A 15,378-nucleotide genomic window follows, 5' to 3' on the forward strand; every position below is an offset into this window, starting at 1 on the left:
GAAAACAAAGATCATGGTATCTGATCTCATCACTTCATGGCAAATAGATTGGGAAACAGTGAAACAGTGAGAGACTATTTTTTTGGCTCCAAAATCACTGCAGAATGTAACTACAGCCATGCAATTAAAAGACACTTGCCTTTTAGAAGAAAAGCTATGACCAATTCAGATAGCATATTAAAAAGCAGAGACACTCGCCCTATCCTGGCAGCGGCCCAGAGCACAGCACTGCTCCGCAGCCTGTATGTGACTGGAGCTTGAGGCGCAGGGCTGGAGACGTCGCAGACCAGGAACCTGAGTAGCTCAGAGGCGGTGAATAATAGCTCTTCAAGTCTGCAATAAAAAATGGCCTCCAACAAAACTACACTGCAAAAAATGGGAAAGAAGCAAAATGGAAAGAGTAAAAAAGTTGAAGAGGCAGAACCTGAAGAATTTGTAGTAGAAAAAGTACTGGACTGCCATGTATTGAATGGGAAGGTGGAGTATTTCCTGAAGTGGAAGGGATTTACAGATGCAGAGAATACTTGGGAACCTGAAGAAAATTAAGATTGTCCAGAGTTAATTGAAGCATTTCTTAATTCTCAAAAAGCTGGTAAAGAAAAAGATGGAACAGAAAGAAAATCTTTGTCTGACAGTGAATATGATGATAGCAAATCAAAGAAGAGAAGAGATGCTGCTGACAAACCGAGAGGTTTTGCCAGAGGTCTTGATCCAGAACCAATCATTGGTGCCACAGACAGCAATGGAGAATTAATGTTCCTCATGAAATGGAAAGATTCCAATGAGGCGGACTTGGTGCTGGCAAAAGAGGCAAATATGAGGTGTCCTCAAATTGTAATTGCTCTTTATGAAGAGAGACTAACTTGGCATTCTTGTCTGGAAGATGAGGCTCAATAATTGTTTGCATTGCCTTATATATATATATTTATATATATATAATGTAGGTCTTGGTTTTTTGATTTATTAGTGTGAAGAAATAACTACAATCTAATGAAAATCAGGTTTGATATGTTTGTTTTGAAGTAATAATGGGAAAGTTAACATTGGGTTTTGTTTTTGTTTTTGTTTTTTTCCACCTGTAGCACTAGTTACTTTGAATGAATAAAAGCTTTCTGTAGTTGCCTCCTTTAGTAGGAAAGAATTTGATACCATGGTGTATTATTTCCTCAGCATTAGAGAACAGTTTTTCTAAATGTTGGAGGAAATCTCCATAGTCATTACTCAATCAGAATTTAGAATTTGCATTTTTCAATGGCACCCCACTCCAGTACTCTTGCCTGGGAAATCCCATGGATGGAGGAGCCTGGTAGGCTGCAGTCCATGGGGTCGCTAAGAGTCGGACACGACTGAGCGACTTCACTTTCACTTTTCACTTTCACTTTCACTTTTCACTTTCATGCATTGGAGAAGGAAATGGCAACCCACTCCAGTGTTCTTGCCTGGAGAATCCCAGGGACAGGGAAGCCTGGTGGGCTGCTGTCTATGGGGTCGCACAGAGTATGATACGACTGATGCGACTTAGCAGCAGCAGCATATATGCCTGAGGATCATTCTAAGTTTTTTATATGTGTATACATAAAAGACATATGTAAATGGCTTGGGAGTTAATTTTTTGTTGTGGTTTTTGTTTTTGTAAATATATTTAAACAACAGCCTTTCATAACCATGGATAAGCCCATGTTCTGGAATTACGTCATTTTGAGCAATATAAGAAGTAACTTCAACTTAGATTGAAAATTTAAGTCTTAACCTTTCAAATTAAATAATTTTTTAATTAATTAGACAAATTAAGGAGTTTAAATTGGGTAATTTTTTAAAGCATCCCTATCAGAATCTGCATCCATATCTGCATGTAAATGCAGTTTTATATGCAGAAACCCTGGAAGGAAAATTTTTATCACTATCAACAACCTTCCCAACCAAATGAAAAAAGTAGAAAAATTCTGCTATGTTTTAATATAGCAAAGCAAAACTTAGTTAAATGGACACTTGATGGTTCGTTTTGGTAAACCATGTTTTACAAGAAATTGAAGTCTCTGTGCTATATTTAGGAATGGTTGTGATACATGGGATGTCTCAGATTTGTTCACAGAAACCTAATCAGATAGTTTTAAAATATTGGCAGTTTACAATCTACAGGAATAAATGAGTGAACAAACTTTTCTAATCTATGCTTGACCTACATGTTTTTTCAGACTTGACTCCAATCCATTCCTTACATGAAGGCTCAATTTTCTCAGTATTTTGGGTTACTAGTCCAGCAGAAGCCAAGAAAAACAATAACTTTGTAGTAATCAGAATGTTGTTCAACTGTATATTGTTTGCTGCTAAGTCACTTCAGTCGTGTCCGACTCTGTGCAACCCCACAGAGAGCAGCCCATCAGGCTCCCCCATCCCTGGGATTTTCCAGGCAAGAGTACTGGAGTGGGGTGCCACTGCCTTCTCCAGTGTATTGTTTACTTTATTGTAAATACTGGTGAATGGTGGTCAATAAATAGTTTTATATTCCTTAAAAAAAAAAGAGCAGAGACATTACTTTGCCAACAAAGGTCCATCTAGTCAAAGCTATCGTTTTTCCAATAGTCATGTATAGATGTGAAAGTTGGACTATAAAGAAATCTGAGCTCAAAAGAATTGATACTTTTTAACTGTGGTGTTTGAGAAGACTCTTATTAAGAGTCCCTTGGACTGCAAGGAGATCCCACCAGTCCACCCTAAAGGAAATCGTCCTGAATATTCATCGGAAGGACTGACGCTGAAGCTGAAACTCCAATACTTGGCCCACCTGATATGAAGAACTGACTCACTGGAAAAGACCATGATGCTGGGAAAGGCTGAAGGCAGGAGAAGAAGGGGACAACAGAGGATGAGATGGTTTGATGGAATCACCAACGCGATGGACTTGAGCTGTTGGTGTTGGTGATGGACAGGGAAGCCTGTTGTGCTTCAGTCCTTGGTGTTGCAAAGAGTTGGACACGACTGAACTGAACTGAACTGACCCTGAAGAAAGAGCAGTAAATTTCAAGATAAAACCCCCTTGTTCTCCATTAGTGGATTAATTGGGGGGCATTTAATCCAGTTAGGTCTACATTTCCTTAGCTGTAAAATGAAGGTTAATAGTACTTACCTGGGACTGTAGGAAATGAGATAGCCAAGTTGGAAATGCCCCGTCCAACATGCCTGAGACTCGATAAATGCTGATTGCTTTGGTTGATTCTTCCCTTCCTATTCTCAGGTGGAAAGTAAGGAACTAAACTTAACATCTTCTAAGTTCCTCTCAACTCTCATATTCTATGTGTCTGAAAGTTCTCTAGTTTAAGAGACAATGCCAAACAGTGTTTTAGTGCTTTATAGAGTGATGTGGTGGTAACATTGCATAGACCATAGTTTTGTTTTTTGCTTTTGTTACAGCTTAGCATCGACTCTTAAAGTTTTCAGTCAGATTTATAAAGCAGCACTGAAGAAGTTGTATCTGAACTTGTGATGATTTCTGGATGCTGAGGGTATCAGATAAATGGGTATACTTTTCTAAGTAACTGGCCTTGTTAGAGTCTCTGCTATGTTGCCTCCTATAAGGCATTCTTAAATATATAGTTTTCATTGCCTTCTTTATTTTCAGACAGTGTTAAAAAAGCTACAAAACAAATTCAAGCTAAAATTTTAAGCATATAATTTTTACAACATGAAATTGTTCAATGTTTTAAAAATAATCACTAGTGTATTATTCACTGTTGTGAATTTATAATCTGAAAACTTGGGGATGCTCAAAGCACTGGGCTATAATACTATTAGATGTGTTGTGCTGTTTAATTCCACCTTAATAAAGACAATAATCACAGCTAGGGTCCTTTTGCCTCCCCTCTCACCCACCATGTAAATCTATAGAGCAAATATGGGGATAAGTACATATAACACAACAAAAAGCATATACGGCTAACTGGTTGGAGTTTGGAGACATATGTGGAACTTGAATAAAGCATTTGCATCCATCCAGAATGGTCTCCTTAAACTGCAGACTACTGGGGGCCTGCAAGATGAGCATTGGAGACTTGGGTGGGAGAATTTTCCCCTTATGTTGTAGGCTCTGACTGCATTTGAAATACTATTTTTAAAAACCTGAGCAGAAAGAGGCTAGTAAGAATGCAGATAGGACATTGAGATTGCTAATTCCCTGGGTTAGTATAACATGAAATATCTGATAGTGGCAAAACAACAAAAAAAGTCAAATGTCAGGATGCAGTGTAAGGTAAAACTTCGTCTAGTATAATCTAAATATATAGATCTAGTATAAATAATATTCAGATTAGTGTTAAGAGATTCAGTTCAGTTCAGTTCAGTCACTCAGTCATGTCCGACTCTTTGCAACCCCATGAATTGCAGCACGCAAGGCCTCCCTGTCCATCACCATCTCCCGGAGTTCACTCAGACTCATGTCCATCGAGTCAGTGATGCCATCCAGCCATCCCATCCTCGGTCGTCCCCTTCTCCTACTGCCCCCAATCTCTCCCAGCATCAGAGTCTTTTCCAATGAGTCAACTCTTCGCATGAGGTGGCCAAAGTACTGGAGTTTCAGCTTCAGCATCATTCCTTCCAAAGAAATCCCAGGGTTGATCTCCTTCAGAATGGACTGGTTGGATCTCCTTGCAGTCCAAGGGACTCTCAAGAGTCTTCTCCAACACCACACTTCAAAAGCATCAATTCTTCGGTGCTCAGCCTTCTTCACAGTCCAACTCTCACATCCATACATGACCACTGGAAAAACCATAGCCTTGACTAGACGGACCTTAGTCGACAAAGTAATGTCCCTGCTTTTGAATATGCTATGTAGGTTGGTCATAACTTTCCTTCCAAGGAGTAAGCGTCTTTTAATTTCATGGTTGCAGTCACCATCTTCAGTGATTTTGGAGCCCCCCAAAATAAAGTCTGACACTGTTTCCACTGTTTCCCCATCTATTTCCCATGAAGTGATGGGACCGAATGCCATGATCTTCGTTTTCTGAATGTTGAGCTTTAAGCCAACTTTTTCACTCTCCTCTTTCACTTTCATCAAGAGGCTTTTTAGCTCCTCTTCACTTTCTGCCATAAGGATGGTGTCATCTGCATATCTGAGGTTATTGATATTTCTCCCGGCAATCTTGATTCCAGCTTGTGTTTCTTTCAGTCCAGCATTTCTCATGATGTACTCTGCCTATAAGTTATATAAGCAGGGTGACAATATACAGCCTTGACGTACACCTTTTCCTATTCGGAGCCAGTCTGTTGTTCCATGTCCAGGTCTAACTGTTGCTTTCTGACCTGCATACAGATTTCTCAAGAGGCAGGTTAGGTGGTCTGGTATTCCCATCTCTTTCAGAATTTTCCACAGTTTATTGTGATCCACACAGTCAAAGGCTTTGGCATAGTCAATAAAGCAGAAATAGATGTTTTTCTGGAGATTAGGCAGCAGTATTTTTGTGGGACCAGGAATATGTATTTATTTTGCATTTCTTTGTAGTCATCCTGGCACATTCTTGTGAAAGTTTGTTTTGCACCCAAGATATTTTCTATGAGTTGACTCTTGAACAGTATAGGGGTTCATCTGAGTATAATTTATCATTGCCTTCTGTATCCATGGTCCCACCACATCTGTATATTCAACCAACCACAGACCTTATAGTCCTGTGTTGTGCTGTGCTTAGTTGCTTCAGTCGTGTCTGACTCTGCGACCCTATGGACCATAGCCTGCCAGACTCCCCTGTCCATGGGATTCTCCTGGCAAGAATACTGGAGTAGGTTGCTATTTCCCCCTCCAGAGTATCTTCCCAACTCAGGGATAGAACCCATCTCTTAAGAACCACCATCTCTTAAGTCTCTTGCATTGGTAGGAGGGTTCTTTACCACTAGCACCACTGGGAAGCCCTTATAATCCTGTAGTACTTACTGTTGAACAAAATCCATGTATTAGTGAAGCTATCCAGTTCAGACCTGAACAGTTGTTCAAGAGTCAACAGTATTAAAATTTTATAGTATATTCTTAATCCCCTTTGGCTAGGAAACTAAAGCTGAAATTATCATGTGTCAACAAACTATGATTTGTATTTTTACATTAGACAAGAATGCATCATTCTGGTCAAGTTGCCACGTTTTAATTTTATCTGATAGTTCTGTATTGAGTGATCAGCAGCTAAGTGCAAATACTCCCATCCCTGTAGTAGAGATTATTTTACATAAAAGTCACCTTAATTACTAGACCCAGAAGGCCAGAGGTAATGAAAAGTACTTTAGAAAGATGAAATGTTAATGATAAATTAAAGGGAGTAATCTTAGATAGCTTTTCTTAAGTGTAATTTGATGCAGATTTTTGTCACAGATTTGTTATTAAACTTGATAATTTTATTCTTCTGTTTAATAAAATGAATATTTTCAGATTTTAAGAACTTGGCATATTTAAAATTTTAATATAATTATAAAAATTAATTCTAATTATTATGTTATAAATTCTGTTCTAATACAAGGTCAGAATTATCCCAGTTTTGGAGGCAGTTTGAAAGTGCTTATTTTTAATACTATATGATTTGGGAAAGATTATTTTATAGACTGAATAACCTAATGTAAAATATGTTTGATTTATTTTAATGCATTTGTGTAAAATCATTTGTATATTCTTATAGTTTATAGTTTCTGTTTCAGTAAAAATATGTGAAAAGTTCAGATATATCCTTGTGCAAACCACTATTTGATTTCTAGTTTCCTTTTATTGAAACATTTGCACTTATTCTTTCATGACTGAATCTCTAAGATATATCTCCTGTGATAAAGTAGATCTTCCTGTAGAACAATGTGGTTCAGCTTTAAGAGACCAAACATTAAGCACGATGAGTTGCATATTATACTTGTCAAGGTCTAAACCCTGATGGCGCAGATGGTGAAGAATCTGCCTGCAGATTCTTGTGGGAGACATAGGTTCGATCCCTAGGTTGGGAAGATGCCCTGAAGGAGGGCATGGCAACCCACCTCAGTATGGAGAATCCCATAGACAGAGGAGCCTGGTGGCCTACAGTCCATGGGGTTGCAAAGAGTTGAATACAACTGAAGTGACCAATGGAGAAGGCAATGGCACCCCACTCCAGTACTCTTGCCTGTAAAATCCCATGGACGGAGGAGCCTGGTAGGCTGCAGTCCATGGGGTCGCTAAGAGCTGGACTTGACTGGGCAACTTCACTTTCACTTTTCAGTTTCATGCACTGGAGAAGGAAATGGCAACCCACTCCAGTGTTCTTGCCTGGAGAATCCCAGGGATGGGGAAGCCTGGTGGGCTGCCGTCTATGTGGTCGCACAGAGTTGGACATGACTGAAGCGACTTAGCAGCAGCAAAAGTGACTAAGCACAGCACAGCACAAAGCCTACTCACGAGGTGACGTTTTTGAATAATTACTCTTGGGAAGGTTCCCTGTGGGAGAACCACATTCTATCTCACAGTAAGGCCCTTCTAGTGAGTTTTCCTCCAGACTTGGAACAACTCACTATTTTACTGAGTATTATAACAAGCATTTCCACCCAGAAACCAAAACCTACTCAATTATTTTAAACAGGGAATTTAAAACAGGATTGATGCTCTTGTGTTAAAAGAGCAGAGAGAACCAGTAAAAGACTGAAGCAGCTTGCAAATAAGCATCAGCAGGAAGCCAATCCTCTCTCTAGATTGGTGGGACAAAGCCCACAGCCAGGTCTGCAGGAGAAAGGTGAACCTCAACAGAGAAGAGTAGGAGCTGTTCATGTGATACAGCTAGAGACAAGACAAAGACTCTGCTTTCCCTTTTCTTTCTGCCACTGACTCCCACTGCAGGACTTGCCTGGGGGCCAGCTGCCACAAGAGCTTGGAAATTGGAGCCTTTGGATGTCAACTTGTCTGAGTTAGAGAGCAGAGGTCACGCAGGCCAGAGTTGGCACAGGCACTAAGTAGCTGGCTTGCACTTGGAGGCCCAATTGTGTGGAAAACATATATCTTTAAAAAACAGAACAACAGTATGTGAAGATGTCATGTACTGTGACAAGAGTACAAGAAACGTTCCGAAACCAGGATTGGTTTTGTTCATCTCAAGTCCACTCCAAAAAGAAGAATTGAGGGAAAATGCCTGCCCTGGACATCTGTCATCACTCCCATCCCTCCTCCTCCACTTCTCACAGCCATCCTTTCCTCTCTTCCTCAAAAACATGGCTGCTTTAAAACCAAACATAAATATAGAACATGAAAAACATTTTTTAGTGACTGAGAGTTTAAGAACTAGAGCATTCAGGATAATGTATTCATGGAATTGTTAGAAAGAGGAACTAAAACAATTTAATTTCTTGAAAGACTCTTGAAAGATTGAAAAGAGAATCTTAAGGAGATAGTGTTTTCAAAACTTCGCTCTATTTAAAACTCTTCATCTTATTTTTTTTGAAAAGCTATTAAGCATTTGTCAATTCTCACCATTAGAGATAAATATTTTAAACTGGTTTGCTAACCATAGGATCATTGTTTTATAGTTGGAAGGTTCTCTACAGAATATCTAGTGATAGAATTGGGATGACCATATATCCCAGTTTGTAGAGGACAGTCCTGGTTTATATCTGTTGTCCTAGTATAATCATTAAGAAGGCTCCAATGAAGAATATCATTTATATTCAAGTAATGATATGCTGGGCTTCCCTGGTGGCTCAGTGGTAAAGAATCTACCCGTCAATGCAGGAAACACAGGTTTTATCCCTGAGCTGGGAAGATCCCCTAGAGAAGGAAATGACAACCCATTCTAGTATTCTTGCCTGGGAAATTCCATTGACAGAGAAAGCTGGTGGACTGCAGTTCATGGGGTCAAGAAAGAGTCAGACACAGCTTAGCGACTAGACAACAACAACAACAATTACATGGCTGCCCTAATGTACTCTGTTTCCTGACAAGTAGGCTACTGACAGATTTCACATTCTCTGACTCCCAATCTAGTGTTTGTTACTCTAGATCTGTGTGCTTGCATGAAAGAATTGCATATTGATCAACAATCTTGGGTCTTTTTATCAGGAAGGTAACTCCTGTCTCAAAGCAGTTTTCCTCTTTGAGAAGAATGCTAGGATACTTCATGGAGGTAAGTGAAGTACCTGATTATCTGCTTGCTCTATTGGCCCAAATTGTTCTTTCTAGGGCCATAAACCAGTCATTAAACAAATTAACAAGCAAATTTTTATTTTTCAAGTTTATTGAGGTATAATTGAAAAACTAAGTTGTAGTATGTTTAAAGTATGAGGATTTGATCCATGTATACATTGTGAAAGGATTTCTACTATAAAGTTAATTAACACATCTGTTACCTCACATAGTTATTTATTTTTTGGTGAGAAAGCTCAAGATCTACTCTCAGCAAATTTCAGTTGTACCGTAAAGTGTTATCAACCAGAGTCACCATGCAATACATTAGATTCTTAGAACTTAACTCATTTCATAACTGAAAGTTCATACCCTTTACCAACTTCACCCCATCTCCCTCAACTCCCAGCCCTGTTCTACTCTTTGTTGTTATTTTCTTTTTAGATTCTACACACGAGTGATACCATGCAGTATCTGTCTTTCTTCTGTCTGGATTATTTCAATGCCTTCCAGGTTCATCTGTGTTGCAAAGGGTAGGATTTCCTTCTTGTTGAGGTCTGAATAATATTGCATGTATATATTATACACACACATATATATACACAGACATTTGAATTTACCTTGGCTATTGTGAATAATGCTGGAACGAACATGGGAATACAGATATTTCTTTGAGATAGTGATTTTGTTTTCTTAGGATATATATCTAGAAGTAGAATTCTTGGGTCATATGGTAGTTCTGTTTTTTAATTTATTAGGAAACTACTTTAATATTTTCCATAGTGGCTGTTGTACCATTTTACATTTCTGCTAACAGTGTACAAAGGTTTCCTTTTTTCTATATATTTACCAACTTCTGTTATCATGTCTTTTTCTATAAAAGCCATCAGGCTGTGAGGTGATATCTTATTGCGGTTTTGATTTGTATTTCTCTGATGATTAGTGATGCTGAGTTTCTTTCCATATACCAATTGAACACTTGTATGTCTTCTTTGGAGAAATGTCTATTCAGGTCCTTCACCCATTTTAAAATTAAATCATTTGATTTCTTTTGCTATTGAGCTGTATGAGTTCCTTTCATGTTTTGGATATTTAAAAAGCCATTTTTGACAACCCCACAGTTGACTGCATGCTCAACAGTGAAAAGTTAAAGGTTTTTCTTCTAAAACAAGGATGCCTATTCTTACCACTTCTTTTTAACATAATACCAGAAATCCTAGTCAGAGCAATTAGGGACGAAAGAGAAATGGCATCCAAATCAGAAAAGAAAGAATTAAAATTGCCTCTGTTTGCAGATGACATGGTCTCATATATTGAAAAAATCCCTAAATATTCTATAAAATCTGTTAGAATTGATAAATGCTTTTAGTAAACATGTTGGGTACAAAAATTTATGTGTAAAAATCAATGTTACTAATTAGCATCCTTTTGTTTCAGCTTGAAGAACTCCCTTAAACATTTCTTGTAAGGCCAATCTAGTGGTAATAAGCTCCTTCAGCTTTTGTCTCTGAAATCTTTTTCTCTTCTTTAATTCTAAGGGATCAGTTTGTTGGGTAGAATATTCTTGGTTGGCAGCATTTTCAATATGTCATCCCAGTCTCTCCTGGTCTACAAAGTTTCTGCTGAAAAATCCAATGATAGTTGTATGGAGGCTTTTTACCTCCTTGATACTCCTGATGTGTGTAGGCTAACTGAAAGTCTGACCTTCAGGCAGCAGCTAGAAAAATTAGGACTTTAGCTATGCAGTCTAGGCCCTATCAGGAAAAAAACCAAGAGCTGCCTGGTTTTCCTTACTCTGTGCTAAGTCAGATGGAAAAGTCACTGAAAAAGCTTGTGCACCCATATAGAACTGCCTACTTGTTTTGTGTGGTCTTGGGGACCTGATGAATACTGAGCCCTGTCAGTTTCCAGAACCAGGTGACTTGGGAGCCAGTTCCTCAAGCAGTCATAACAACTGGATGCTAGATGTGTGGACAAACTCCTTCCAGGAAGAAGCTAGAGACTTGGTTTTACTGGGGAATGAGCCAGGGGAGATGGTGTGGGATGTACCTGCTGCTCTCTCAGACTCCTGGGAGGATCCTAGTTGACTTCATGCAGGCTGAATAGAAGAAGCTGGATCCTCAGACAGCATGTGGCTGGGAAAGTATGCAGTGAAATTCATTTCAAGGAGACACTGAAAGATGAGTATTCTTGTCTGCTCCCTCCATACTGAGCCTGGAGGGGATAACTGTGGAAAATGCTTGCTGCCCATTCAAAAACTGCTATTTTGTTTTGTTTTATATAGTCCTGTGAGACTCATGGATGATGAGTTCCACTTTCAGAGCTAGATGATTTGAGGCGCCATCTCTCAGCAGCCATAAAAAAGTTGTAGCTCTAGATGTATGTACAAGCTCCTTCCAGGGAGAAGCTGGCAACTTGGTTTTATTGTCTGAGCAAGTCAGAGGGAGAAGTGTGTGTGGGGGGGAAGTGTCCCCTGGCACTGATAGGCTCTTGGGAGGATGCCAGCCAGTACTCAGATGTAGCAGCCATTGGAATAGCATGCAGTCAGGCTCCTTCCATGGAGAGAGTGGGAGATGGGCATTTTTGCCTGACCTCTCTGTATTAAGTCTGGAGGTCTAGCCACCGGAAGTGCTCACATGCCTATATAAAACTGCTGCTTTGTTTACCATGGTCCTGCGGGACTTGTGAATGCCATGTTTGGTCAGCTTTTAGAAATAGGTGATTTAAGGACCTGTCCCAGTGTGGCAGCTGTAAAAGTCGGGGCACTAGATATGGGTCCAAACCCTTCTCTCTTTATGAAGAAGCTGGTAGTTGAGGGTCCTCTCCTGATGGTAAGGCATTGTGCCGGGGGTGGGCTTTATGGCAAGAGTGGGTTTCAACCTTTCCTGCCCATTTTGTTGTATTAGTCTCCCACTGTGTTGCAGTCATCCACCTAGTTTCTGCATTTCTCTTGGGGGGAATTAATCCATGTGTAGCTGTATGTTTGTTGCATCCATGGGAGGAGGGAATGTTAGCCTCTTATGTAGCCTTCTTGGTGATGTCCACCATGTGACATTCTTATGGGGCCTTTGGGCTGCTCAGACTTTCCTCTTGTCTGAGCATCTCCACTTGAATCTTGCCACACACATTTGGTTTTAAATTGGCTTTGAGGAGAAACATCTAGAATGAAATCTAACTACATAGACCCAAATCACCCCAAGAACTGAAGGAATCTAAAATATACAACAAGTACTGCTTTCATAAAGAATAAGAGAGAGAGAGAAAGAAAAAAAGCCTTAACAAGTAAGTAACAACTCTCAAACAAAAAGCAGGTAATCATACTTTTGTTAAATGATAGACTATGACATCATCTCTAAGTTCTTACAGTATTCCAGAATGACCTGGACCATAATCCAGGTGGTGAGTTCTTAAAAGTATATATATGACTTTGGTGAGTGCATTTAAAACTTGCTTTAATAAGGGAGCCATTATCATTTCTTAGACCAGGAGACATTTCTGGTATATATCCCCAAAGAATGCAGATAGTTAAGCCTGATACAGAATGACAAACTCCATGAGCCTATGTAGGCTTAGAGTCTTACAAGTTATGTATTTCATGAACAGTGTGGAGAATGTGATCAGATACTTTAAAAAACATCAGTTATTAAACTTTTATAAATATGACATAGAAAAAGAGAGTGGTCTTGACCATGAGCATTAGTCTGAGTTGTATTAAACCCAATCTGAGAAAAATCCCAGAAGTTTAATCAAGAATGTATTGAAATATTTCAACAATCAAATTAAGGATACAACTATGAGACCTTTTCTTTTGGGTACATTTAATTCAGAACTATTAACCCTATTTTTCTGGATAGTGTTGAGAAACCACTCAATCTTGGATGTGCTTGTATAACCTGAATTTCCAACTCAGATCTTTTTCTTTCTTGACACTTTAGATGGATTACTTAAACATACCCGCATGAATTTCTTAGCTCAAGTCCTGCTGAATACCAGTGTCCCATGAGATTAATTCAGTGAGTCTTCTGAAACAAAACAAAGCATAAAATCAAAAGCTGATTCCATGGTTGAATAAACTGGGAAACATGCCTACATGTTCCTGCCTCACTGCAGGATCATATGAAAGATTTAACATCCTATGTAAATAAAGACTTCCTGAAGGAGTTGAGGTCCAATTTGTAGTTTTCTTCAAACTTATTTGATCACTGATTTCCTCCCCCACCCCATAAACACTTGCTCTTTTTAGCTAAACATCTATCCCTTTATGCAGAGACACTTCATTTCTACAGAATATGGTTTAGAAATTGCTGATACTGAAGATAGCAAATGACTGACAGCAAATGTCAGGAATCTTTATGTATTTTTGTGTTGTTTGAGTTTTCGGTAGAAGAAATGTTTTCCTCTTGCGTTAATGAAGGGACTGAATGCACAGCATGTTTTCCTAGCACAGATGGCCAATTTGAGGTGCTCCAGCAAACAACTTTGTGTCCCTAATAAGCACAAAGTATTTTTACCCTCAGCTTATAGTAAAACTTCACACAGCATGAAATTGATAAGCAGTTCAAAAATAATGTCTCCTAGCCTTTTAAAATTAGATTCATAAAAACCTGAGGAACCATTGCAATTACTGCCAAAATGTTTCAGAGGGCACTAGGTTAATAGAAGCTGGAGAGAAGTGGAAAGGAGATAGATGCTCGTCACCAAGGATAGGACTCTATTTGCTACAAGGATTTATAGGGGCAACATTTTGTTATTGGGTATTCATTTTGAAATTGGAATTGTATTTGTTGAATTTTAATCATAAGCAGGAAAATATGTCTTCCTGAATGTAAGAAAACACATTAGCTAATTTGGGCCATAAATGTAAAAGTTGCCCTTAGCATGTGGCATGTAATCATAGGAACAGTAACTTTATGATACATTATTTTTCTTTGGTGAAATTTTGCTTTAAAACCTCTTGGATTTAGCAAGAGACAGGAAGGGGATGAAGGTCAAGACCTGGTCATTTCGCAGATGATTGCAAGACACACATATACGAACGTGCACACCGATTCATTAAACTTTAGCCTTAACATTCAGCAGGAATGTTTGCTGTTAGAAATAATTCTACTTGCATCTTGATCTTGCTTCCTCAATGGGTATGTTAAGTGTTTTGTAAAGTTTACCTTTAAAAACATCATAAATATATTAAACAGCAATTCTGTAGTTGAAAGCGCTCATTTAATTCAACGAATACTTGGGTGGATTCCTACTGTTGGCAAAGCTTCAGTGAACACATTATGAATATCATCTTTAATCCCAAGGAATTTATGATGTTTTGAAGGGAGATGATAAGAAAAGTACCAACAGCAACAAAACAGGTTACAGTAGTAGTTTATGTAGGATTGAAAGGAAGCCCATCAAGCGATAAGAAAAAGCTTTACACAGAAAGTGGCTCTTGAGATGGACATTAAAGGTTGAAGTCAGACTTTGAGAGGTATGGTTGGTAGGCAGAAGATAACATATGGTGCGTAGAACTGGAATAATTTGTGAATGAGGAAAAGCCAGTCACCAAGATTAGAAAGCATTGCATGGAATAAGTATTGAAGAGTAATGGGAAATAGAGCCAGGAAAGCAAACTGTGAAGTATTTGTATCAGTTAGCTTGTGTGTGTGTGTGCTCAGTCGTGTCCGACTCTTTGCAACCTCATGGACTGTAGCCCACCCGGCTCTGTCTGTAGGATTTTCCAGGCAAGAATACTGGAGTGGGTTGCCATTTCCTACTCCAGAGGATCTTCCCAATTCAGGGATTGAACCTGTGTTTCTTGCACCTCCTGCATTGGGAGGTGGATTCTTTATCAGTCAGCTTAGCAGTTAGACTGTGGTAACAAAGGACTCCAAATCACAGCAATGAAGCAAGCTTATTTTTCATTTACATCAGTCTTCCACTGTGGGTTGCCCATAGCCCTGCTCCTTGCATCTTTGTGCTGGGTCCTAGCTGAGGAAGCAGCCCTTATATGGAGTATATTGGTTCTAGCTGAAGAAAAGAGAATATATGGCAGAACTCTGCAACCGTGCTCCCAGTGCCTGCCTGAAAGAGGCATGTGTTACTTCATATGTTCATTGGCCAAAGCACAGCATATGGCTAAGCCTGCCATCACTGGGGCAGGGACATATAATCTACTTACAGGAAGAGACAGCAGATATTTTGAACAATTTACCAAAGGCTTAAAAGTCAAGAACGGGTTTTTTAGAATTAATTCTTTAAATGTTTAGGAGGTCTGGGAAGTTTCTGGATAAGAG

At 39.1% G+C, this 15,378-nt stretch overlaps 1 pseudogene; it reads left to right on the plus strand.

The window, feature by feature from the left end:
- Positions 303–897, plus strand: LOC102175996 (annotated as a pseudogene).

The sequence above is a fragment of the Capra hircus genome, chromosome 2 (genome assembly GCF_001704415.2).
Source record: "Capra hircus breed San Clemente chromosome 2, ASM170441v1, whole genome shotgun sequence".
Taxonomy (NCBI): Eukaryota; Metazoa; Chordata; class Mammalia; order Artiodactyla; family Bovidae; genus Capra; species Capra hircus.